The following is a 27564-nucleotide window of genomic DNA, read 5'->3' as shown; positions in this document are numbered from 1 at the left end:
GTTTTTGGAAAATGAAGACGTGGGAATTATCTAAGAAGCATTCAGAGACCAGATGACATTTCTTAGGTTGGAAATATCCTTGTGATTTAGCCTAATAACAGCAGGGCTCAGATTCGGAGACAAAGGGCATACACTATAAAGCTGGGCAGTCATTGCTCCTATTTTTCTCACAGTCCTGCTGGCTTAGCAGCCCTGCCTGATATGGGTAAATTATCATCGAGGGCTATGGATGGTTTGGATCCAGATCTCCAAAGAACACCTTGCTCTTGGATATTGCTCGGGACATATATTAGGGAAAGAGGCCAACTGAAAATCAGAGAACTACACCAGTTAAAATAAGAAAAGAATCTACCCTTATCATCGATGCTTTCCTTTTTACCAATACAGATTTCCCTTCTCAACCTCACCCTGAAGTTTATCTAATCTCATTCCAAGGATAGAAGAAGGCCTTGAGAACCCAGGACACAGCTACAAGTTTCTTTTCATGTAAAAACATTCTTTTGGAACCAATCTCTGGGTAGGTATTTTGAAAATATGATAATAATAGTTGCTAGCTTGTTTGTTTTTTTCAATATCCACTGACTTTTTTGAATCAGTTTTCAAAATTTTAGTTCTTCTGCCTTTGTCTAGCAATAGTGCATTTTCCATGAGTAGGTGAGGGAAGCCCAAGGAGATACAACATATATTTTCCCTTTTTGTTATAATTCTAACCTTGCACCTCGGTTTCTGTCCACCCTTGATTTCAGAGCCAAAACTTGTAGCATGTCCTAATTGCATTGCTGGCTTATGAAGGCAAATTAAGGAATCATTAAGGTACCTATCCTTTGCCCCCTCCTTGGCCAAGTTGCTTAATTAACTTAGTTAAAATGCAGTCTAGTGTTGTGAGAGTAATTGCACTTACGTGGCTTAATAACTTATCTGTCCCTATGCAATAGTCCACTCTAATAAAAAATATACACATGCGATTTGACGTATGGATCTTCAAGCTCACAAAATGAGCTCAAACTTGAAAGAGATCCAGACTTATAACAACGTTTATTATTTTTAGAGCGTTACCTAGTCATTTTGATTAATTCACTTGGAGTGCTTTTCCCTGCAGCTCCCCAGGGAGAGGTGGAGGAAAAGATGGTAAAACATAAATTTCTTCTGGTGACGAGTTCACATCTGTTTAGAACTGTAACATGGCAAATCATTGTGAAATCTTCTAATGGATGCCTGTCCCATGCCAAGTAAGCCCAGGACCAAAAGCACATAAAGAAATAATTGAAAGACACTGGACTGAATCCAAGAGACCGTGGCTAATGTTTCACCTAATCTCTCTCCTGGTCTCTCCTGCCTACGGCAGGCCCAACCCACACTATACGCACTTCAGAGCTTCCTTGCAGCTGCTTCTTGGGCTATTTGCAACCTCTAACCCCCTGGAAGAAGAATGAGAACTATGAATCCAAAAGCAAAAAAGGGGGAACGATTAGCACCCGTAAGAAGGGTCTGTTGGAGGCTAGCTAGCACTGTCTTTTCCTGAAAGGGTTAGTTCTCCTCTGGTGGGGATGGGGACTGACCTGGGATAGGCCTCAGCCTGCATATGACCAGCCCAGGGCCAGGGAGAGGTACCCAGTGGGGTTGGTGATGGCACTGGATCACATCCTGGGACTCTGCAACTTAGGGTGGGGAGGTATAAGAGATGGGAACAAAAGTTTCAAAAATAAAAAATAAAAAGAGCCCATTTTGTTTTCAGTTCTTTTTATCTTGGCTCTATCTCTTGCACCACTGATTCCAGAACTTTAGAAGCTCAGGGTGGGGTTGGGTGGGGCTGAGTGACTTTTTTTTCTTAAAGGGAAAGAACAGGGAAGTCTCCTGGAACATTTACACTTTGCTTAAACTTGATCATAGTCATGAATAAAACCACTGAGCAATGTCTGGTTGTATCTCTTTGGAACTGGCATTTGCGAAGGTGGCATGCAAAAATCAGAGAGCAGAAAGAAATTCTGCTGCTACTCATGGAGGAATTTGGACCTGTGAGACTGTCGTGATGTTAATAATTGATGATTTCAGCTGGCCTGAGCAAGGCTCTGAGCTTCAAGACAATATGTCCGGAATTGGCCACAAAAACAATCATTTATTGCTAGGAAGGGCTTATTGAGCTTCAGCTATTTTAGGACACACACAGAGATTTTTAGATCCTGTATTTCATACTCAAAAAAAAAAAAATAAAGCACCCCTCCCAGAAAAAAAATTAGCTAACTTTCAGGTCTGGAATTTATTTTTTTGAATAAAACAAATGCACTATATTGTAAGAAAATATAATACGTGAAAACTCCAATTTGCCAAAATAAATATAGGGAAATCATGCATTTTTACAGAAGGATTTGTTATGGAGACTTTTAAATAAAATCTCTTTAAATATCTTTAGACTAGGGATTGATGTGCATGTTAACCATTTAGGACCACATACAGGGAAGCTACCCTATACAAACATCATTATTAATATGGAAAACATTCAGGCTTTGGAGTCGCATGTCCCTGGGGTCAAATCCCAGCTCCACCAGTCATAAGACTGTGACTGAGGTCAAGGTCACTTCACTGGTCTGGGCCTCAGATTCCCCATCTGTAAAAGGAGGGCAATGATAATACCTGCCTCATAAGATTTAAAGGAGCTGCTCACTATACATTAAAGTGCTAGGGGAGTCCCTGTCACCCAGGAGGTGTTTCATGGCTCAGCTTTCTGTGAGTTCTCGTTTCTCACCACTGAGACCACGTGGGGCAGCCAGCAGAGAACAAAAGAAAATTCGGCCCTTCTTTGTAGCTTTAGATTTCTCAGGTTTATGTCAAGTAAAACATGACCTAAACAAATAAAGCCCTGACACCTATGGCTGTTTCCACCTTTCTCATATTTATTTATTGTTTAAACAATACTTACAGAGCACTTACCATGTGATAGGCACATTCTAAGCACTTGACAAATACTGACTCACCTAATCTTTTATAACAATACCATGCAAGGAATGCTATTATTATTTCCATTTTACAGTTGAGGAAGCAGAAACACAGAGAGCTTGACTATCTGGTCCAATGTCACCTAAGACGAGGTAAGTGGCACAGCCAGGGTTTGAACCCAGGCCTTCAACTACATTCCCTCATATGTATCATGAGTGTGTTCTCTATTTGGGAAGCCTCGCTGAGAACAAAACCAGCCAAATGAAATACCAGGGCCAGTTCTGCGCACTCTATAAAATAACAGCAAAGCTAGAAGTATTGAAGTTGCAAAAGTCTCTGTTGATAAGCTTTCCGTAGTCACAACCTCAGACCAGAGGGACCTAGATGAGGTTGGCTGAACAAGCAACAGGTCGACTTCCCAGGCTCTTGGCACTCTGCCCATCTCTCTACTCCCACCGCCTAGGAGGGTGCAGCCTTGTCTCGGATTTCTTCATTCTTCCTCACACCCTCAGCTGGTGAATATGAATTTGCCGGCTGCTGCAACCTGAATGTGGATGGGAGCGTGGCAGAGGGAGGAAAGCATTAAAGTAATCAAGAAGAAAAGAAATAACTTACTTTAAAAGTTCAATAACTTTTTTTTTTTAAGTACAAAGCAATATGTGTGTGTGGTAAACATTGTGAAAGGGCTGACACAACACCCTTTTCCCTCCTCCCTTTCTCTTCCCAGCTAGGGATGGTCACGTGACACAAATGGGGTCAATTAGGCCTGTCTGTCATGGGGTTCTTGGGAACGCTCTTGTTTTCCCTGAGATAGGCACTGGCCTTCCTGACCCCCTTTCTGTCTGAATGCATACATGATGACTGGAGGTGCAGTGGCTACGTAAAGGCCATGAAGAAAAAGCCATGCAAATTTCAGACATTGGTACTGGCCCTGTTTAGCTGCTGAACCACAACAGTCTGGATTTTTATAACTTGCAGCCAAAGACAATCTTATCTTTACAATGTTCTATATACAACGTTCATGTAGAAAAGTTAGAAAATACGGGGGGGGGGGGTGAAAAGAAGAGAGAAAACAGTGTCACCTGTAATCCCACAATCCAGAAATAATCCAAATTAATGTTTCAGTATTTGGTTCTTCAATTTTTCCTCTTTGTGCAAAAATATGAAATAATGCCCTATAAATGCTCTTCAGTAACTGATTCTTTTCCTTACCAATGTGCTTTCAATATCAGTCATTATTTGTCACTGTCACTGTAGCAATGTCTCACAGTTTATTTAACCAATTCCCTCTTGTTGAACATTTGTTACTTCCAGTTTTTAACTTGTAGACAACGAGAGTGTGAACATGTTCATACTGCATCTTGTCCGATTATTTCCGTAGGATTATTTCCTGAGGATAAAGTCCTAAAATTGATGTGAACTGCTGAGTCAAAGAGAATGCACGTTTTTTTAGGCTTTATATACCTATAGATAAAATGCCCTTCAGAAAGCTTTTACCAAATTTTATACTTTTACGTGCAGTGTGTGCCTCTCCCGCACATCATCGTCAACATGGGAATTCTCATCTTTTAAAAGGTGTCTGTCAGTTTAACAGGCAATGTAGAGACTAATTTAATAATTTCATTATTGACTCTGACAGATTTCCATGATATCATTTGCCTTTTCCAATTCTATTAGTCATCTACTATGTGCCAAACATTGGGATAGGTAATTTGCATATGTTGTTCCTTTTAATCCTCACAAACTCATTATCATTTGTTTCATGGATGAGTAAACTACAGCTTAGAGAGCTTAAGTAACTTGCTCCAGGTCTCACAACTAGTAAGGGATTAAACTGGGTTTCATAACAAGGTCTTCCTGCCTCCAAAGCAGAAACTAGAATAAACAAAGTTTTTTTAAAAAGGGAGGTGGGACATTGTATAAGTTTTCAAGTTCTACTGGGACCAGTAAGAAAGACACAGTACTCTGCAAGAGATAATTGAAGAGAGCTTGTGGAAGGAACTATTCACAGGTTATGGGGAGGGTTCAGGGACCAGTCAATGGCTGGTGAAGCACCAAGGGACTATGAATGGCAGGAAGCTATGGTCATCCCAGGCCCGAAGGGGCAGGAAGAGGGACCTGATGTCTATAGCTATGAGAGAGGGGATGACAGACAGGAGATCTGGCCATCGATAGGGGCACACAACCACTGCCAAAACACACAGCAGCCAAGACACAGTAACACACCCAACTCTGATCTCCTGCTGATGATTTCCATTAGCCAAATCCAACCAGAAGCCAGAGGATAAGAAAGCCTGGATGAGTAATCCTAGGAAAACCGACCTCAGGGACACACGACAAGGGATTGAAGGGTTTGTATTGGACCTACATGGACACAGTTGCTCTTTAGTACCTTTAGAAGAGCAGAAGTGTATCATCCTGCAACTAACTGTTGACACACTTTTAAAATCCATGTTCAAGGCTGCTACAGGATTAAATGCAACCTTGTCAGGAAAGGGCTTAGTACAGTTTGATACATAGTAAGTACTCAATAAAAATGAGTTATTATTGTTTTCACACTTAGAATCAGCACTCCATTAATGTACAGGCACCACTCCAGAAGATTCTTCATCTTATTCTTTTTTCCATTGGCAACTCAGCTCTCAAACCACTGTACATAAAACAATAATAATGAACTGCAGAAACACAATAAAACAAAGAAAAGGGAAGAAAAAAATCCCAGTTTCTTCTTGGGTAGAACTGGGCACATTTCCCAAACCTATTTGCTCTAAGGTATGGCGATATGACTGAGTTCTGGCTAATGGAATGTGAGCAAAAGTGATGGGCGCAACTTCCAGGCCTGACATATAAAAATATCTCATGTGCATTCCTCAATGCCATTTCCTCTTTTGTCAGCTTAGTATCAATGAATAGGGTAGCCTCAGAATCCCTGTTTGGAGAAAGACAAAGCCCCTGTCTGTCTATGTTTGAGCCCCCACCCCATCCAACCCCTCCTGACTTGGAATTGCCTTGGGTCTTTATAGAAATGCAACATAAAAGTGAATGCTATTAAGCCATTGACATATTAGAGCTTCTTTGCAGTAGCATCTAGTGGTACCACAATTAAGACAAAGAACAGACATATTAGTGCAATATTTGGACAAGAACCCAGAGCAGCATTGACGGAAACAAATAAATGCACAGTGAGGCTTCTCAGGAAAGAGCTCCCCAGTTCTAAGGCCCTTGACCGTCCTTTCCCTAATGAGAACTTAATTTTGGTTTACTTAAAATATTATGCTCTATGAAAAATCTCTCTTAAAAATACCTTAAAATGAATAGAAAGTACCAAAAGTGAGAGAGGCCTGGCACTGCATGCCATCAGTTTGATAAGATTTGAGTTCACATCCAGTCCCATTCCTTTGGAGCAGTGGACCTTGGGCAGGTGACTTGACTTCTCTGACTTAATATGTACAGAGAACTGAAAACTGTCAGACACATGGGTGGTACTCAATGCAGGCTCGATGAATAAGAGAATAAAGTGAGAAGCAGAGACAGATGTTTGGTTCCCCCCCTCTCTTCCCTTCAACCAGAACTATCTCTGACTCCTACAGTTCCTTCTATCTCAGAAGGAGTTGTGGACCGTGATTTCGAGGAAAAGGGAGACAAAGGAAGGATAAGGGCTTAGACACGACCAGCCACATGTCTCATTCCTTCCTCCTCTGAGATTGACATAAAACCCCACTCCCCACAGCGGGTGACTCCCAAAGTGTAGCACTGGAGTTAGAAACCAGGCTCTGGATATAGAGCGCCTAGGTTGGAATCCTGGCTGGATCACTTACTGCAGAGCACCTGGGACAATGCCTGGCCTAAGTGCTGCTATAAACATTATCCATTATTACTGTTATTGTTTTGGTCAAACCCTTCAGTACCTGTCAGCATACGGAGACCTTCTGGATCAGATCACCGCCTCTCCTCCTTGGCAGACACCAACACTGGTCCCACCTTGAGGAGGCACCTTGTCTTGAAACCCTTGCCTCCATCCATGCCTTATTTGACCAAAGGCCACCAATTCAGAATTTTTTTTTTAAATGATTTGTGAGCCTTACAAATAGACTAGAAGAAAGGGAAAACCTTCAGAATTACGAGGGCACCAGATCTGGTCCTGTGAAGACAGTGATGGATGGATGGATGGATGATCTAGTTTCATCAGGTTTCAACTGCATGACAGGGCAATGCCACCAATGCCAACTTTAACATCAGTTAAAGGGGGAATCATGCCACCCCATAATGATAAGAGAAGGATAGTGGCTATAGAACATTAAAATACAGAGGGTGCCAAAAAAATGTATACACATTTAAGAAAGGAAAAAAACTGTATTAAAATTGTAATACTCAATATGTACTGATAACAAAAGATGAATACAAGACATACGTATACATTTTTTTTTTATGGCACCCCAGGATATAAAGCTAAGGGTATCTATAAAATGCCCTTAACACATAACAGGTAGGACATATTTTTAGTTATATATTCCTTAACTTAAGTTCCCTAAAACCTAACACCCTCACACAATGATATTATAATGTAACATCGTTAGTGTATAAAGAGAGGATTATAACTGCATAGCCGCTGGGGTTAACACAAAGTTCCCTGACCTAAGATTTTGGTGTTGTATCATAGCATGGGACAGGAGGAACATTCTAGATAAAAGAATAGGCTGAGAAATGAAGACATAGAGATTAGTCAGGCCCACCTACTATGTGCCAGGTGCTTAATGGATGTCACCTCATTTAATCATCACTAATCTATGTTTTACAGATAGCTTTCAGGAAACCATCTGTTCCTGTGCTGAAAGCATGCCTCAGGAATTATAATGACCTGGGTTTCAAGCTGGACTCTGCCACTTTCCAGCTGTGTGATATTTAGAAGTTATTGAGCCCCTCTGAGTTAGGGAGGAGTAAAGGGGCCAGCATATGTAAAACACTGGTACCCAGTAGTTACCTGATCAACATGAATCTCTCTCTCTTGCTCCTATTAGTGGTTTTCAACTTTGGCTGCACATTGCAATCACTTGAGGAGCTTTAAAAATATACTTGTCTGAGCTTTTCCTCCAGAGATTTGTATTTAATTGGTCCAGGGTGCGGCCTGGCCATGGGCATGGGGATTTTTAAAAGCTCCCCTGGAGAAATCAAAAGTACAGCCAAGGTTGAAAACCATTTGTCTTAATTGAATCATCCAGTATCACATCGGGAGTTAGTGGGTGATGTGGTAATAGTGTTCTTAATCCCATTGGGCCGAGTTAACAGAACTGGGAATTCTGGGAACTGCAGACACTCCTCCCATCTGCCATTAAGAAAAAGGACACAGAAATCGTGAGCTCCCTCAGCCGAGTGTCTTCCAGATGAAGAAAAGGCCAGACTAGTGGTTTTATCTTGAAGAAGGATACCGTTTGGGGGGAAACCAGTTCTTTAGAGAACTATATAAATTAAAAAGCCTGTGGGCGTAGTTCTTCAAACTGAATGCATGTTCTGGAACCAAGATAATAATCAGTCCTGCTGTCTTAACGGAGGACTGAGATTCTGGATCCAGGATTATTGTCGCCTGGCTTAGGGCAAGTTCCTTAAACTCGCTGAGCTTCAATTTCCCAATCTGTTAGGCTCATACACCGTTTAAAGGAGAAGCACCTGAAAGCTTGCCTTTCTCAGTTAAAAGAATAAAGTCATATCCACCAGACCTGTAATTTCACATGTATTTTACATTTAGGGAAGTTCATGGACCACATTAAATTTTTCTTTATTAGATAAGTCCTAAATCCCCTTCAAATTTATAAAATTATTTTGTTGCAAAATACTGTTTAGGGGTTATGGTATATGGGTGGGCTCTACTGGGAGGCTGCTGAAGGGAGAGAGCCTTCTGAGAGGTGGGGTATCTGAACAGGAGACAATGGTGCCCCGTCTCTGGATAGAGTGAGTCATTTCAAAGTTCTTGGATCCAGATAGCCCAGTCAAATATCTAAAAAATCTCCTCAGGAGAAATAATCAGGCCAAAGAATTGCAATTCAAACGATGCCTCTGGAATTAATGCCTTTAAAACGATCTTCAAAGTCCAGGGTAGAAAATCCACATGTCATTATCATGTTCAAAGCCACGCAGCTCTATGGACAAGTGGAGCAGGCTGGGAAGATGGAGCCTGTGCGCTCAAATCCCGCCTCTTCCAGCAGCTCATTGTGTGATCCCAGCCCAGGGAAGTTGCTTCACCTCTCAGTGCCCTCGCCTGTAAAATGCAGATAACAGCGCTAACCTCACAGCGCTGGTATGAGGAATAGCTAATAAAATGTGATAGTGACACGCCCAATTTAAATGCAAACGGCTGCAAAACAACAAAAAGCATATTTAAAGATTTCTATTACTGTTGGGAGATCAAGTGGGAGGGTGGAGGAAGAGGAGAGACAATAGGCCTTTGAGAGGAGGTTCTTTAAGTTTCTCTGCAGTGTACACTACAGTTAATCAATGAAAATCTATTACTCTATGGGCCGGATGCTGTGCGAGACTGGGAATTACAGACTAGTCTTGGCTGTCACGCAATTTGTAGTCAGCCATTCCAGGAAAGACATGTAGAACCCACTTGAAAATATTCTAAAACACAACTCTCTCTTTCTATGATATTTACCAAACTCTGTCTGTCTGCATGTATGAGATAGTGCTAGGAGCTTTGGGAAATGCAAAGGCTTATAAGACACATCACGACCCTTGAATTCTCATCTTAAAGAGGAGACATATGGAAAGGGGGAATTGTCCAAGGCAGTGTAAGCCCCAATGCCAAGTGAATAGTCAACGTCTTTCATTTGTGTCTCTTTTCCACTTGATTGGCTCCCTCCTTCCCATCTAAGGATCTCTTTCACACCCCTCTCCCTGATTTCTAGGTCTCTCTCAAGACTAGTGTAAACCAACTAACATATTTGCAACACTATAAATAGCCAGGACCTAGAAAGTGCATGCCCTATCTAAAGTATTCAAATTCATTTTTATATGGTTATTTACATGCAATAAATTGCTCAGATTCTAAATGTTCAGTTAAATGAGTTTTTGACAAATGTATGCACCCTTGTCAATTCAGAGAAGTTTTCTATTCCCCAGGAAGTTTTCTCCAGTTCCCTTCCCTCAATTACTCCTCATCCAGAGGCAATTGCTCTTCTGATTTTATCACTGTAGCTTAGTTTTGCCTGTAGATCTTCAATATAAATGGAATGATACTGTATGTACTCTTTTGTGCCTAGCTTCTTTGATGCAACATAGTGCTTTTAAGATTCATCCATTTTGTTGTATGTATCAGGAGTGTGTTTCTCTTTACTGCTGAGTAGTATTTCTTTGGATGAATATACTGTAATTTGTTTATCCATCCAATTGTTGAGGGACATTTGGTTTGTTACCAGGTTTTTGGCATAATGATGAAGTTGTTATAAACATTCTTGTACAAGTCTTTTTGTGGACATATGTGGTTTCTTACCCCCACATTTTTTGAGCTATAATTGACATAATATTATGTAAGTTTAAGCTGTACAACGTGATAATTTGATACATATATATTTTTAAATGATTACCACAGTAAGGTTAGTTAATACTTCCATCACCTCACATAATTACCAATTCATTTTTGTGGTGAGAACATTTAAGATCTACTCTCTTAACAACTTTCAAGTATATAATACAGTATTGTTAGCTATAACAATCATGCCGTGCATTAGAGCCCCAGAACTTTGTTATCTTATAGCTAAAAGTTTATACCTTTAGGCCAACAGCTCCCCATTTCCCAGTCCCTGGTAACCACTATTCTACTCCGTTTCTATAAATTTGGCTTTTAAAAATCCCATATATAAATGACATCGTACAGTGTTTGTTTTTCTCTGTCTGACTTTCGTATCTCACTTAGCATAATGCCTCAAGATTCACTTATGTTGTCACCAATGATAGAATTTCCTTCTTTCTCATAGTCAAATAATATACCATAGTGTGTGTGTATGTGTGTGTGTGTGTGTATCTTCCTTATCCATTCATCCATCATCCTGTCTAAAAAATCTTTGCCTACCCCAAGATGTCCTCTATGTTCAACCTTGAAATACTTTTGGTGATTTGTATGATATAGAGCCTTCTAGCATTATTTTCTGGCAAGATTATCATCTTTGAATTATATCAGTGCATTTGTCAAAAAACAATTGACCATATATACCGGGGGTGTTAAAAAAAATGTATACACATAACTGGTATTCATCTTTTGTTATCAGTATATATTGATTTTAAAACAGTTTTTTCCTTTCTTAAAATGTGTATACATTTCTTTTGGCACCTTCTGTATATGTGTGGGTCTATTTCTGGATCCTATTGTGTTCCATTGATCTATTTGTCAAAAGTAAGTCTTTATATTCATTATCTATTCTGCATATCAAATCATCCCAAAATTTAGCAATGTAAAACAATAAACACTTATTGTTTCCACACTGTTTTTGAAAGTTGGAAATCTAAGAGCTACTAAGCTGGGTGGTTATTTCTCAGGATCTCATATGAGGTTGCAGTCAAGCTGTTGGTCAGTGTATCAGTCATCTGAAGGCAGACTGGGGCTGGAGAGTCTACTCCCAAGTTCACCAAGGTAACCGTTGACAGAGACCTGGCTACTGGTGACGGGCCTCAGTTTCTCACCATGTGGTCCTCTCCTTAGGACTGTTCATGATGGAGTGACTGGGTTTCCTCAGAACAAGTGATGAGACAGAGACAGAGAGAGAGAGAGAGAGAGAGAGAGAGAGAGAGAGAGAGAGAGAGAGAATGTCTTTTATAGCTTAATCTTAGATTAGACTTCTGTCATATTCTTTTGGCCACACAGACCAACCCTGATACCACGTGGGAAGAGACTACACAAGAAACTAATACTAGGAAGTGGGGTTAAGTGGGGGCCATCTTGTAGGCTGGTTACAATCTTGAAATCATGTGGTGTAAGTTCATCTTACTTGGTTTTCTTTTTCAAGATAGTTCGGCTACTCTAGATCTTTCGCATTTTCATATAAATTTTAGAATAAGCTTGTTGATTTCCAAAAGTATCGTGCTGGGATTTTCACTGGGATGGCATTGCATCTATAATCAGTTTGGGGAGTGTTAACATTTTATCAATTTTGAGACTTTCGGTATGTGAACATAGTATTTTTCTTTATTTATTTAGATCTCCTTTAATTTCAGCACTATTTTTTTTTTCATTTTCAATGTAGAGCAACTGTACATCTTGCATTCATTTATTTCTAAGTACTTTATGTTTTCTGATGCTATCCTAGGTATTTTAAAAACATCATTTCCTAATGTTTGTTGTTAGTAAACAGAAACAAAATTGATTTTTTTAATATTGACCTTATAGCTTAACCCTCAGTGATCTTATTTAGAAATAGGGTCATTGCAGATGTAATTAGTTAAGATGAGGTCATACTGGAGTAGGATGGAGCCCTAATCCAATATGACTGGTGCCCTTATAAGAAGATAGTCATGTGAAGACACAAAGACACACAGGGAGAAGGGCACACGATGACAAAGGGAGAGATTGGAGTAATTCAGCTGCCCTGCTCTTTCCCTATGGCCTTCTCTCCAACTTTTGCTAAAATAATAATAATAACAACAATTCAATAAGTATGTATTAAGGCCCTACAATAACAATAATAACAACAATTCAATAAGTATGTATTAAGGCCCTACAATGTGACAGGCACTGTTGTAGAGGCTGGAGCTATGGTAACATCTGTAATGCCTTTTTTTCTCTTAGAGATCATGCAAAGTTTTGGCTGCTTTTCTTACTGCACCTCCTAAATTGTTAATAAATTTCAAGAGAATGTTTCCTATTTCTACCATATTTCTACCCTCTTTTTAAAAACTCTAAAAAATCTCTGCCTCCACTTTTATTTAGTCCAGGTTTAAACTTTCACACATAAAATGGCACTTTTAATCTCATAGCTGTATTTCATCAGAGGGGAATTACAGCATGTTAGAATTATGGAAATAAGATTTATTATAACTCACATTTTTTTTCTCAAACATGAGGTGCTATGATTTTGTGCATGCTTTGATTAGTATTCATAGAAACTCGCTGTGAATGTTTTGTAAAATAGACATTATTATTTATTTCCCTCATTATCTTCCTTGCTAGCTACTAATTAAAGGTCAGAGGGTCCCTTGCTCCCAGATTTAGCCTATAGGACAGAAATATCACTGCCTGATGAAGCAGTAGTGAAGACAGTGAAGCAACAGTGAAGAAAGACACTGGACAGGGTTGGGGATGGTATGTACAGGGATAGCTTGAGATGAGCGAATTTGGGTGGTCTCCTTTTCCTGCTGTTTCTCTTGCATAGCTTGAGTTCCCTCTGAAATCACAGAGAAATATTTGAGCAGAAGGACAAGATACCCAACCTGAAAACTGAACTTACTGAAGAAATATTGAAAAGTGAAATCATTAAGAAGGAATAGACTTTCTATAGACTAGAAGTTTGTGTCCCCCCAAAATTCATATGTTGAGACTTAATCCCTAATGTGATAGTATTTGGAGGTGCAGCCTTTGGGAGGTGACTAGGTCATAAGGACAGGGTCCTCATCAGTGGGATTAGTCCCCTTATAAAAGAGACCCCAGAGAGCTCCCTTGCCCCTTCTGCCTTGTGAAGACACAGTGAAAAGATGGTCATCTGTGAACTCGGAAGTAGGTCCTACCAGACACGGAATTGGCCAGCTCCTTGCTCTTGGACTTTCTAGTCTCCTAAACTATGAGAAACAAATGTATGCCGTTATATAAGCTGCCCAGTCTGTGGTATTTTGTTCTAGCAGCCTAACTGACTAAGACAGAAGTCTTTGGAACAGTTCTGGGGCACATTCAGAACTCTACCTGAGACACTAGGCCAAATCACCTGGGAAGAAATAAATGCATCGAGAATTATGTTCAACGAAAGCTCTTGTCAAAAGTTCTATCAACACGTGGTTGAATCAGTAATTTCATAATGACTATTTTCAATAGGTCAAGACAGCTTCAAGTTAAAATATTCTGCAAACTACGTCTAACTACTAATGCTTGCTTTAAAAAAAGGAAGGAAGGAAAATAGAAGTGAGGAAAGGAGGAGGGAGGGAGGGAAGGAAGAAGGGAGGGAAGAAAAGATATGTAAAAATTCTATACTTCAATACTTAAAGTACAGCTGCAAAGGAAACATTGTTTATCCCTGTAGCTAACAGGAGATCTCTCCCTCCATGGTTTCTGATAAACAAAAGCATTACTGAGGCTACCTATTCTGGAACATATTTGGGTAAGAGCAACTTTCCTTGAGACACAATAAAGAATTTATTCTACAATAAAGACAGAGTCAGAATTGTAATATTTTTCAGTCACTTTGTTAAGCAGAGTTAATCACCCAGCCACACTTCTGTCAAAGCAAGGATGCAAAGGAGGAGGAGATTTAGACCCAGTATTGTCCCTAAAGTGTCTAAGGCCTGCGTAAGGCAGAGAGATTCACACTCAGGTAGACCTGAACTTGAACGTAGAACCTAGGAATGCCTAGATCTGCAACTTTGCATGTCTCCTACCCCCCAGGCTCTCTGGGGTAAGTCACAACCTGGCTGAGGCTTTCTTTCCTCCCTTATAAAAGGAAGATTATAATTCCTGCCCATGAGGGTCATATGTGCCTAACACAAAGTAGGAACCTGCTCTGTATTCGTTTCCGTACCCTGTCCTTACTGTCACCTCCACTGCTCATCATTTCCATTTGGGAATGAGTGAACCCCTTCCTCCATCTCAGAGTGTCGCGTCCAGCACAACACGGGCAGTGAGAGAACGAGAAGGGACGACGAAGGGTTAAGAAAGAAACAGAAATCAAGAAAGTTTTGAAACAGGGGCCAAGGGTCTCACAGCCTGAAAGGACTGAGAGCCCCGAATCGGGCCACCTTGTGGCCTTTATTGATGCACACACAAGGAGGTAGCATTGCTTTTCCTAGGGTCTGTGGGTCTCATACACCACACCAGAAAACTGGTTCAAACCAATCACCCTTGTCTGCCGAAAGTCCCATGATGTATTAGTAATTGTTATTTGTACCTCCCCAGGGGACAAAACCTTTATGCTGAAACTTGCTGAGATGGAGAACTGATGTTATCACATCTAGAATCACTTCCCAAGCAGGTTGTGGGAAGGAATACAGCCACATAGGTAGACGCTCTCCCTAGACGGGGGAAGGTGGGGGCTGTGCCCACCTCTATCGACCCCGTGAGTTCTCCTGTTTGTCCCCATGTAACTGTGCCTGTCTTAACTTGTTCCTCTCTTGAGGCATCTTACCCGTCATTGGCTGACCAGCCATTGTTGGGGGCCAAACAGAGAGACATGAAGTGTAAGCACAAAGGTGAAGCAAAGTCCCTGAAAGGAATAGTCTCACAGACTCTTCTTTCTTTTTAGGGGTCGGCACGAGGGGACAGACGGCAGGCAGCTGCATGACAACATCAGAGCAGATGTGGGCGTGGACAGCAGGGAATAGATCATGGATTTAGGGGTCACAGAGGAAGGTAATCCCACTTGACCACTTATTGTGTGACCTTGGGCAAAAGACTCAGTTTATCCAAGCTCAGTTTTAGCTATAATGTGATAAAAATAAAGTACCTGTCTTAGGCTTTGCAAGGCTTAAATTAAGTAATACATTTAAAATTCTTGGCACATATATGCCATAAAGAGTGCATGGCATTATGTACTTGGCACACAGTAAATGCTCAAAAATGAGGGCCGTTATGATGATTTAGTGGTAAAAAAATGAATTCTCAGGATAAAAATCATCTCCACCTACTACGTATAGGGTCACAGTGTCATTTTTAAATACCCTGTGTCAGCCAGTAAACACTTTATTTGTATCAATTGGCAGGTATCCCCAGGGAATAAATAATCAGGGCTGTCACTCTGACCTAGTATGGGAATTCCCTCACTGCTGTTAGAACTGGGGTAGGAGGTGAGGAGAAAGGATGACTGGAGCAAGCGAGACTTTCTGCCTAGAACAGGGAAATGCAATACTAGACTAAGAAAATTACTAGCCATGCTTTGTCATTCCCTCATTCATTTATGCAATATGTATTGAGTAGCTACAAGCATTTTTTTGAGATTCTGGATGGAGCATAGAACAGACATGGATTTGTCCCCATGGAGTTTACAATCTAGTTGGACAGACAGATAATAAAATAGAAGGGACCCCAATTAACCTATAGTTACCAATTGTGATGTGCTATGATGAAAAAGAACGGTTTGTTCTGGGAGAAACCTAGGAGTGGGCAAATTTAGTTCAGGGGCAAGGAAGACCTCTCTGAGGAAGTGTCCTTTGAGCCTGAAGGAAGAGAATGAGCTGGGCAGGGGGTAACTGGCCCAGCCGTTTCCTGCCCTACAGCCTGTGTGTTGCCCGCACCTTGACCTTTCCTCAGCCTTCGTTAGGCACTGGGTTTGGTGCTAGGAACACAGAAAAGGAAGCCATAATTGCTTCTCTGGGTGGTTGGGTGGGCAGACAGGTCTGCAGGTATTGACAGCAGAGTGTGGAGTGTGACCATAGAGGAGTGGCAGCAAAGGGACCACTAATTATGCTGGGTGTCCTCCCTTGGACAGTTTTTTACTTTCCTTGTTAAGTTTCGCAGTGTGTAAGGACAGGTGCGGCTGTGTGATTGTGGGAAGGCCATTGGAGAGGTACTGGTAATGGAGGGGAGTCAAGAAGGCTGAGCCATCCTCATTGTAATGCTGCTCTTGAATCTCTTAGACACCTTCACCTTCGATGGGGAGACAGTTTCAAGAACAAACTCAATCCAGTGTTCTCACTAAGTCTGGGGTGAGAGTGGAGACTACATTCGCCCTCTCTAGGCAGCAGGCATTTCAGAACTTATAATTTCATATTTGGAAAATGAGAAGCAATTCTAATCATGGTGGAATAGACATCCATCTGTTCTTTGAGCAAATACTTATTGAGGAGCTACAATGTGGCTGGCACATCTTCACTGCTGACCATGTACCAGTGAATCAATCAGATAACAATGTTTGCTACCAAATGAAAGCTTGACATAGCCTTCCTGGATGTGACGAGAAAGCATTTGGAGGGATTCAGTTAACAAAGCACATGAGCAACACTGAATGCCCTACTGTGCGCTGCAGGTGCTAAGGGGTGTGAAGCTGAGCAAGACAGAAGTGATTGCGGCACATCTTGAAACTTAGAGCCAAAGTCAGGATTTCTCAAAACATCCCCTCGACACTGAATTACCTGGTGTGATTGTTAATGCGGGTTTCCAGCACCACCTCCAACCTGCTCTAGAATCTTGAGGAAAAGACCCAGGAATCTGCATTTCAAATGAGCCTCCAGATCATTCTTCTCTTCACTACAATTTGAGAAGTGCCAGTGTAGCGCTCTTTAGTAAACTGAACTCCTACTATGTGGGCAAATGTGAACGTTTTTTGTTTTATTCACCAAAGCAAAACATTGATCTTAATTCTATTGATGCTCTAGGGTAAAGATTGATTTTGCAGTGACCATGGTATAGATCCAATAAGGAGGACTTGAGATTTTTATATTTATCAAAAGGGAGACTGATCCACTTGAAATCCTCCATTCACCTGAGTAAACAGAGACTCATAGATGCTAAAAGACTTTCCCAAGGTCACACATTGGTGGCAAGAAAGTAGCTGCCCTAACCCTGTGCTGGGCTCTTCCTACTGCTCACGCCACCCCCCTCCCTCCCACGTCCTCCCTCCCTCCCGGGCAACCCTGCAAAAGGCACTGGGGTGGGAGCATTTGGTCTTGGCTATCAGAAGACTGATAGAGCTATCTATGCCTGGAGATTTTGCTCCTCTGTTTGTGAGTCAATTCTCTCAGCTCTTAGGGAAAGACATTTGTATTTCCCCTATTAGGTAGGACACAGTCCCTATATCCAGGATGCCAGCACAAGTTCCAAGAGGTAATGAGACAGGAAAGCACAGATCACCCCCAGGCCAGGGCTCCTGCCCAGCTGTCTCCTAGGCTGGGCTGACCCTATCAAGGGTGCTGCATCCTTTGAAGCCAAACTGATTCTTAAAACTGGACTTCCTGAAGTGAGGAATAATTATTTTCATATGTGATCCTGGAAAGACGTAGGTAGTGACAACAATGCACAAATGCAGGTTGAAAAACAAAATTTTCTGGCTGCCAAAAAAATTCTTTCAGGATCCTCTCATATTTTCCATGTATTACCACAGCAAAAGAATTTAAGGCAAAGTAAGTTAACCAAGACAGAAGAAATAACACTTAAAATTTGGTAAAATACAACACGAATCCCAAATTTGTTAACATGTAATAGCTCTAAGAGCACTATGCTTCCCTTTTAGGTTCCTGGGAATTGCATTATGATCTTGGAAATTAAAGGGGTGCGTGTGTGTGTGTGTGTGTGTACACGTATGATGTTTTGCTGAGCTCAAAGATAAATATTTAATGACAGTGCCTGCACAAATAATATGGATATCTATGATTATATGATTAATTTAGAATTGTAAGACAATTTAACCCAAATGCTTCTCTCAAATCTGATTTGCCTCAACCGGCTTCCTACATTGATCAAATAAACCCAATCACTGTCAGTTCTCCTTTGTATTCTGTGATGTGTGGGCAGATCCAGAAGTTATCTGATCTGCATATATCCTAACAGGATATTAACTTTTTTCCAGATGGAAAAGTTATTCCTTGTTTTATTGTTAGTTACTCTCATCGGATTTGGTCCTTTTGGTTCTGTCCCACCCACCTTATTGGGTATCTGTATTTGTAGACAACAGGAAATAAGGTTTATTTTTCTATAGTTTCTCCTGCACTGAAGAACTCTAACTGAAACTCTTCTTCTATTCTAATAACTCTATAAGACACCATATATATATATGGTCTCTAATTCTTATGTCACTCCTTACTTTGCAAAGAAAACACACACACGCGCACGAGTTCAAGATACTTCAGTGAATCTATGGTCCATTGCTATAGGTTTTGTTTTCCAAGATTAAGTCACAGAGATTTTCAGCCAACCTAACATAAGTATTGTGTTATGGGAGCTGCAAATAGAAATGCCCGATGAGTGAGTCAGGTAACAAAAAGGAGTGGGCTGGCCCAGGGTGAGAAAGCAGTGACTAGTGGGGATACAGGGTCTGAAACGAAGGCTGTCTAATAGAACTTTCTGTGATGATGAAAATGCTCTATACCTGTCCAATATGGTAAATACTAGCTACATGTAGCTATTGAATGCTTGAAATGTGGCTACTATAACCGAGAAACTAAACTTTCAATTTAATTTTAAGTTAAAGAGTCAAATGTGTTGGTGGCTGTCCCACGGAACAGCACAGGAGGGAGTCCCTGCTCGCTGTTCACTCCTGCCGGTTGTTGCCAGGCAGGAGAGCAGACTCAGAGGTGCCAGGTCTTCTGATTTTCCTAGAGAAACTGGAAATCCCAATATTTATGGGAACGTCTTAATATTTAAAATACCAGACCAGTCAAAGCAAACACAGGTATGGTTCGGTTTTGGCCAACAGGTATCTGCTGATACCAAGTCCAGTGTGCTGATCCAAATTCCTTACCCTGTTCTCTCCCGTTTGTAGGTTTCCCCTGCTATCCAAAAGTTGAGTGTTCCTATGAAACTGTTCATAAACTGAAATGGCATAAAGTGAAGAAGCAATTACCAAGTTATATAATTTATATGAAAAACTTTTTGAGCATTTCCAGATCCCCCCAAATAACCTACCAAGTCATACCAAATAACACATAAAACATAAAATAACCCTAACATATAGTAAAAGCAGGAATTCTATGATAAATACATACCCCGCTTTGCACACCCATCAATCCACTCAAGCAACAGACTTTCCATTTTATCCCCTACTGGCGAGACCACTTTGCTACTAATAGGACCTATAGTAACTTCAGCAGCTTTCAAGTTTCTTTCTCTCTGAGTGGAAATAGTATGAATGGTGGACCAAGGCAAGTTCAACACATGCACAGTGTCTTTATTTTGTTTTCATGGTCAAAATGCTTAATTACGTCCAGTTTTATGCTAAACCTAACACTCTATGAGCTCTTTTAGGCCTCTCTGATACCTTAGGACACATCTTGCTAAGGGATGCACAAAATAACCCGAGATGAAGCACAGGTGCTCACGGACACAGTTCAAAGCTATGGGGCCTGATGCTGAGATGCCGGGTATGGTTTCCGGAGGTAGGAGCTTGGTGGGGCCACTCTCGCTGCTGTCTCTATGAGGGCTACTGCCAAACAAACGCTGAACGCTAGTTTCACATTTTGCCTTTTTGGTAAAAGTGAAAATCCTCTTCGGATTTTTGTGTTTGTTTTTTTTTTTTCCGCAGTTAGCAAAAACAGGTGCTAATGTAGGTCTTTCGTAAAAGCAAAGTGGCGTACTGTGAACTTTTGGAAAGCAGGGCATAGCTGTACCTCTTCTTTCACTCTTACCAGGAGAACATTTTCACGATTTACGTTCACCAGCCATTTACAACTTGGGTCTTATCCTCCCAGCCCATGAGTTTGGAACAACCACCGCCTCATGTTTCCTTAGATTCTGACCTCTCTCTCTTGAGAATTCTTCTTTGACTTCACCTCAGAAACACACTGCCATTCACAAGAAGAGTAGAGTCACTTACTCCTATTGCAACTGGTCCCTCTTAGTACTCCCTGTAGAATCATCAGTATAAAGTTCCCCTCATATTTTTAGAATGTTAAAAATTGTCATTTTTGGCCTGTAGTGTACGTTCTCAGAAAATGCTGCAGTTGGTTCTATTCTATAGACCACAGTTTTTCAAACTTTTTTTTGAACGGAATACATAGTAAGAGGTATAGTTTACATTGCAACTTAGTCTCCACATTCTGTAGACATGTACATGTAGTCAAGTTTCACAGAACACTGTCTATCCTTACTCTGCGTCATGTATTCTGATGTTTTCTATTCTCCTTCACCTTTTTATTTTTCTATTTCTTTTAACACTGATGTCAGAGTCCATGGAGGAGTCCCAGTGCCGAGTTTGAAACCATTGCTATAGAGACTCCAGCTCACGTCTAGAACTCAGAAATATTCATTGTCTGATCTAAATGCTTTTCCTCATTCCTTCTGAGGCCTCAGCCTCCTTCTGTCTCCCCAATAGGCACACCCCATTAGTAGGAGTAAATCAGAGACTGGCACAAGTGGAATTATGCTCTAATACTCCGGGGGTCTTTGTAGTCTCCACTTAAAGAACCTCATTAAACTCAGATTTTTCTTCATGGGAAGTGATTTATATTTAAAAAAAAAAAATAGAAAAGAAGATCAAAAGACTATTTTCCCTGCACAGTATATGACTTCCTGCAATTCATCAAAATTCTTTTCATGGGTAAAGGTCACCTTTCATTTTGTAGGGCATCTGTGTGTGTTTTGTTGAAAAGGGTGTGGCTCCCAGAACATAAATCAGGCCTTGCACGTTGAAAAACTCATGAAAAGTTACCAGAGGGAGGTGATGGGAGTCATGTGGTGAAAAGAGACACAAATGCTCTCAGACGCCCCAGAAGGATGACCACAGCCCACCTGACTTGGCCTAAAAAGGGGAAAGATGCAAATAAAATATCTGGAGTATAGATGCAAATAAAATAGCAGGAGTATAGAACCTGTATTTACTATGAGTTGTAATACTTTTATAAAGGACTTTGGTGGGGGGAGCACTTGGGTCTAGTGTAAACACAGACAAAATTGGTGTCAGTCCCATGAACATTGAACTGACTCATCAGACACAGTTTAAAGCAAGAAACCCATGCCCCAGTGGTTTCAAATGTAGTGGTCCACAGCTGGGATACAGGACCTGATGGTCTGGATTTGAATCCCGACCCTCCTGCTTACCAGAGGTGTGACTTTGTGCAAGTGACTCACCTCTTTATGCCACCATCTCCTCAACTACAAAACATGAAGAATCGTAGCACCGTCCACATAAGGTTGTCTAGGGGATTGAATTAATTAATATTTGGAAAACTCTGAGCACTACTGCCTTATATGTGGTAAGTACAATATCACTCCATGTTAAATAAATGGTCTAAGATTAAAAAGTACCAACTCTCTGTCCTCTAACTTGAGGGCAGCAGGAATAGAAATAAATTTTAAAAAAAGATTGAAGATGCGCTATAACTTGCTGCCTTGTTTGCTTTTCTACGCACAGATTTGACACCCAAGGTGACAAAGCTTAAGTGCCATCCTCTATGAAAAATAACAAGCCATTTAGAAGGAGGAGGAGGAGGAGAAAGGAATGAGATCTTCGTCCCTAAGCCAAGGTGGAAAAGTGAACCGTGTGAAAAACATAAAGCAGAGCTGTTCCTGAGACCACCCAGTGTCATCCGAGGAAGAAAGAACCGAGTAAGCGGAAAACCAAACCCTGGGAATATCAACATACCAAACACACTTTGGGGAGGACAATTAACAGACACATGAGCAAAATTGTTTTGTTTTTTTTAAAAAATTGTCTGGAGAAAGCTTATAGAAATGAATGATTATTTGTGCAAAAGTCAACCAAAAGAGGTAAAACTGAAAACCATGAGGGGGAGCCATCTAAGTGTGGTCCCTGTTAATGGTCTAGGGAGGTGTAAAATACATCTCACTGGGAGCTATGCTCTTTTAAAAAATAAAAATAGGAACGAAAGCGGGAATCTGATTATTGAAAAATACCCTGCAATGCTCTGTTCTTGGTTTCCTAGAAATTGAATATGGAAGCGTCATGTGGGTATACATGAATACATATGTACGTGTGTGTGCATTTAACCCACAAAATGCTTCTATATTCATATATTCATATGTGTGTGTGTGTGTGTGTGTGTGTGTATATATATATATATTTTTTTAATTTTATTTTTTTTTAATTTATTGGTTTTTTTTTTTTTAGGGAAATATCTCCCTTTTCTAAGTTCTTTATGAAGTGACATTAAGAGGTGAAAAAGTCACCTGAAAGCAACTGGCTATAGGTATTAACTTAAACGATAACCCGCATCCTAGCGAACATAGAAATTATGTACAAATTAGGGCATAGGACCTAGTCTCCTTAAGGTAACTGGTGTAAATACTTGCAAAAATGGCCTGACACGGTAATGGAAGCCTCTAAGCTTGGGCGTGAACATCATGGGTCATAAGGAGCCACTTTGATGTCAATAGCAGCTTTGTGTAAAAGGAACATGGAAAACACAGCCTCTGACCATATGGGAGCCCCCGCATTTCTAGGCTGCATTCTGCCATGGTCCCATGTGTGCAGCTCCCACCGACCATGGCGAGCAGTACGAGTCTTGGATTGATGGCCACAGATGGCCTCGACCTGTAAGGTTCTGCTCCGTGCTCAGCATCAGTTATGGAAAGAAAGGAAGTTTACTGTTAGGCCCACTACTGGCTGTGCTTTTTATCTTTCTTCCTCGCCTTCCTTTCCTCCTGAATCCCAGATCTATCCCTCCCTCCCCCCCCCCCCCCCGCCCTCCCTCCCTCCCTCCCTCCCTCCCTCCCTCCCTCCCTCCCTCCCTCCCTTCCTTCCTTCCTTCCTTCCTTCCTTCCTTCCTCTTTTCTGTGAACATCTCTTTTCATTTTTGCAGTCTCTCTCTCTCTCTCTCTCTCTCTCTCTCTCTCTCTCTCTCTCTCTCTCTCTCTCCTCTCTCTCTCTCGGCATCTTAGGCCTGTTCATGTACTTGCATCTCTACTTCTCCAGTCTCCTCTATTTCTCTTCTTACTCAGGCGCCTTCCTCAGATGCTGCTCACTTTCTTCCTAATGTAGGTTCTGCAAAGCATCAGAATCACAAACACTGGTGAAAACAAACAGGTCCAGCCGACAGTTTCATTGGCGCTGAGCATTCTGGGGGAAAATGGGCTCCTAGACACTGATGGGTGACTATTTCAGAGGAGGAGGGGACACTCAGTATTTGAGCTTGAAGTCTCTTTCACAGCCACTTTTAATCCTGTGATTCCTTGGAAATGTGAAGAGAATTCTCCGGCTTTCTGTCTTTCCTTCATTACACACGGGTGCTGCCCACCTTCCTTAGCTCGGGGGCCCTCTGTCTTCAAAGCCACTTGAATCTTGCTCAGCTGCATCACCCTGACATTCTGTTTCTTCACATGTCCTTTGCTGACACTCCTTTGAGGACCTTTGGGATTCTACTGGGCCCACTCAGATAGTCCAGGATACTCTTCTCATCTCAAGATTCTTAAGTTAATCATATGTGCAAGGTTCCTTTGGCCACATAAAGTAACATATTCACAGGTTCTGGGGATTAGGATGTGGCGATTTTTGGGAGACCATTTTTCTGCCTACCATGGGGCTCATGAAAATCTTTCAATTTCTTTTAAAACCAGAACAAAAGAACTTTTTGGTAGAAAAAATGGTTTCATATAGAATATTACTGTATTTGTCTTTAGACCAACAGAGAAAGATATTTTTAATATTATGGAAGAAGGGGGCCCTAAAGTTTAAAAAACAAATGGTTAGGTCCCAGTTTGAAGGACACAGGCACATTCTTACAATGTAGTCAAAGCAGTATCTAAGATAAGGGGGGTTGCAGTGGAGAGTCCACACCTCGGATCACAAGAGCCATTAATAATTCATCTTTGCTGAGTGTTTATCAAGGAAATAACGGGCTGATGGAAAAAGAAATTGATTCGCATCCTCTAGGACACATAGTGGTGAGAGGAAGGGGTTTGTTGTGAGACAGAACTAGGATTCACATTCAGGCTCTTTCACTCACGACGTGAGTGACCTCGTAAGTTACATAACTTTCACGAGCATCAGTTTCCCAATATAGGATAATACCTCCTATCTCATAGTAGGATTAATATGAATAAGTGTGATAAGGCATACAATGTATTGATCACAGTGCCAGGTACACAGTGGGCACTTAATAAACGGCTGCTATTCTTGTTACTGTTTTTATTACTTTCATTATTACTATTATAATGATTAAATCACAGTTATTATAGTTTTTAATCCATAAAACTCAAAATCACATAATCTGCCTCCAATAATTTTTAATTTGAAAAACCAAATATCAGTGGGGATAAGAACTTAGAGGGTCCACATTTAGAAGTTGGATCATTTATTCCCTAGCAATAATCTGGCCCCCCAAAAGTAAACTGTGCCAGGCAGACTGGATGCTAGCTTTCCTCACTCCTTGGTGTGCAGTGCCCGAATAAAATAATTTTATCAAATCAATGGGCATTCTCGTGCAGAAAACAAGAAAGAAGCAGAGTCGTCCTTCTTTCAAGACACTACTTCCAGAGTCTAGAGCTACGCTGTCCAATATGGCAGCCACTACCCATTTGTGATTACTTAAGTTTAAATTAATTTAAATTAAAATTAAAAATCCAGGTCCTCAGTCACACCACTCACATTTCAGATACTAAAGAGCCACATGTGAATGAATAGTGGTTACCATATGACACAAGGCAGATGTAGAATGTTTTCATCATCACAGAAAGTAGTATTGGACAGTGCTGATCTAATATAGACTATTAGTTGCCTTAAATAGCCTATGTAAATAAATCCAATTATTATTTAATCTGATCTAACTTAAAACCATACAACTATGCTACCTGGTGGATGATAGGTCTTAGAAACACCAAGATTTATCTCTTTTTTCATTTCCATTAGATGCTTTAATTTTTTATTACACATCTTCTACAGCATTCATAAAGATCCATATTATGTTTGTATAAATTCTGTGGTTATGCTTCTATAACAATACCCCCTCCACCCTCATCCCAACCCCCCCCCAGGCAATTTAAGGGAAAACAGAACAAAAACAGTAAGCAGATATGACAAACTAACTGGTTAACAAAGTTTGGATTATTTAAATTTTCATTAGTTTTAGCATTGAAACATTTTTATTGCAACTCACAGGAGAAAGTATATTTTACACTGTAACTTAGGGCAAGCAGACACAAACACAATTTGAAACAAAGTTTTCAGAGTAATACTAACCTTTACCACAGGTGATATACTCTGTTTCTATGTCCTGCTCGTCCTCTTCTTTTTCTTCCTCTTCCTTCTCCTTTGCCTTCTTTAATGCTGGTTATCTACTACACTGATTTCATGACTCACAAAGGGTTCGTGATCTGGAGTTAGAAAGACATGGATTTAGACCAGGGTTGTAAATTCAAAATGCTTAAAGTTGGTGGGCAAGTAACACAAATGGATGGATAGGGCTGTGTGGGCCTATAGGAAATGGAGAGCACACGGCCCCTTGAAAACGTACAGTGGCTACTCAGCTCCAGCTAATTGTTTCCATGTAGGAACGTAGGTCTCTGTTGCTAGAACTTGTGATCGTTCAAGGGAAGGCAAATATCCAGATATTTTTGTGAAGCTTCCCAATTTAGGAGTATGGCAGCTAATTCTTAAAATTTGAAACACTTGTCAGCCAAACAAAATAAATCTCTCATATGATATTGTTCTGATTAAAGATGAATTTTCTAGTTCCAGGAGTAGAACTGGAAGCAGGTTGTTTTCAGTAAATGAGTTTCCAAACTCCCCAGAATGGTTATAGCACACTCCTTCTGTCTTCTCATGACCTGGTGGGAAATAAAGGAGGGATCCTCAGCTGACGAAGGGGTTGAAAGTGACCATTTCTCTTGGAATGAGGCCATGTTTGGTGTCCACGGACTTCGAAGAAGGGCACAGGGGGTCAGTCATTCTAATAGCACAGAGTCCTCAAGAAACTGAGTTTAACCTTGTCTAATCAGACGAGAGAGAGAGAGAGAGAGAGAGAGAGAGAGAGAGAGAGAGAGAGAGAGAGAGAGAGAGAGAGAGAGAAGCTCCATCAGCAGGTTTCATTCAAGAGTGTCCCTCAGTAATGGTCATTGGGGTCTCTCTCCATTTGAGGGTCAGCTCAGTTAGTTTTTACTCTTACCTAGACTGGCCAGGTATCCAGACTCTGGACTGCCAAAGTACAAATATAATAGTTAATAAATCATCTATAGCTAAAACATACTTAAATTTCAAACATAAATCCTGTTGCGATATGAGTCAGCCTGCTTTGTATCCAATGCTTATGGGCTTTAATCTATTAGTAAAATTGCCAATATTCAAACATGTTTTAAATAAATTTTTTATTTTGGAATGATTATAGATTTATCGAGAAGTTGCAAAGATTTTATAAAATATTTCTGTGTATTTCCATCCTGATTCTCATAATGTTAATATGTTACATGGTCATGGTACACTTGGCAAACTAAGAAATTAATATTAAATTAATACATTACTATTAACAACTTCATTTGGATTTCATCAGTTTTTTTTACTAATGTCCTTTTTCTGTTCCAGGATGCAATCCAGCATACTGCATTGCATTCAGTTCAACTTTTTTGACCTGTGTAAACCCAACACTCTAGGAATCAGTCTAATAACCAAAGAAGTAAAGCCTTATTACAATGTAGCCATTAGATCCTAGGGAGGAGATTGTCTTGAGAACCCATCATCAACATGTATCTGTTGCCAGTTTGAGATACTAATTTCATCTAGAACCTAGAGGCAGCCATTGACTTCTGAGTCTCTGTTTATTGGTTTAGCACGGCGACTGTCGTGAAGTGGGTGCCAATGAACACGTGCTGAATATCTACTGCTTGTCAACAAACAAGAACTAAGT

General features: G+C 40.7%; 1 long non-coding RNA gene across 3 annotated transcripts; it reads left to right on the top strand.

The window, feature by feature from the left end:
- On the top strand, nt 1-27301 carry LOC117022422 (uncharacterized). Of its 3 annotated transcripts, none has more exons than XR_004423046.1 (4): nt 1-66; nt 388-517; nt 3029-3086; nt 22122-22558. It is a non-coding gene; the product is annotated as an uncharacterized LOC117022422 (long non-coding RNA). The 3 variants fall into 3 exon arrangements; XR_004423047.1 differs by lacking the exons at nt 1-66; nt 388-517 and adding exons at nt 1378-1526; nt 27243-27301 and having other exon boundaries at nt 22122-22315; XR_004423045.1 differs by lacking the exons at nt 1-66; nt 388-517 and adding an exon at nt 1378-1526.
- The last annotated feature ends 263 nt before the right edge of the window (nt 27302-27564 follow it).

Source organism: Rhinolophus ferrumequinum, chromosome 5 (genome assembly GCF_004115265.2).
Source record: "Rhinolophus ferrumequinum isolate MPI-CBG mRhiFer1 chromosome 5, mRhiFer1_v1.p, whole genome shotgun sequence".
Classification (NCBI taxonomy): Eukaryota; Metazoa; Chordata; class Mammalia; order Chiroptera; family Rhinolophidae; genus Rhinolophus; species Rhinolophus ferrumequinum.
Note: the sequence above shows the minus strand (reverse complement) of the source record. Positions and strands in the feature narration are given on the sequence as shown.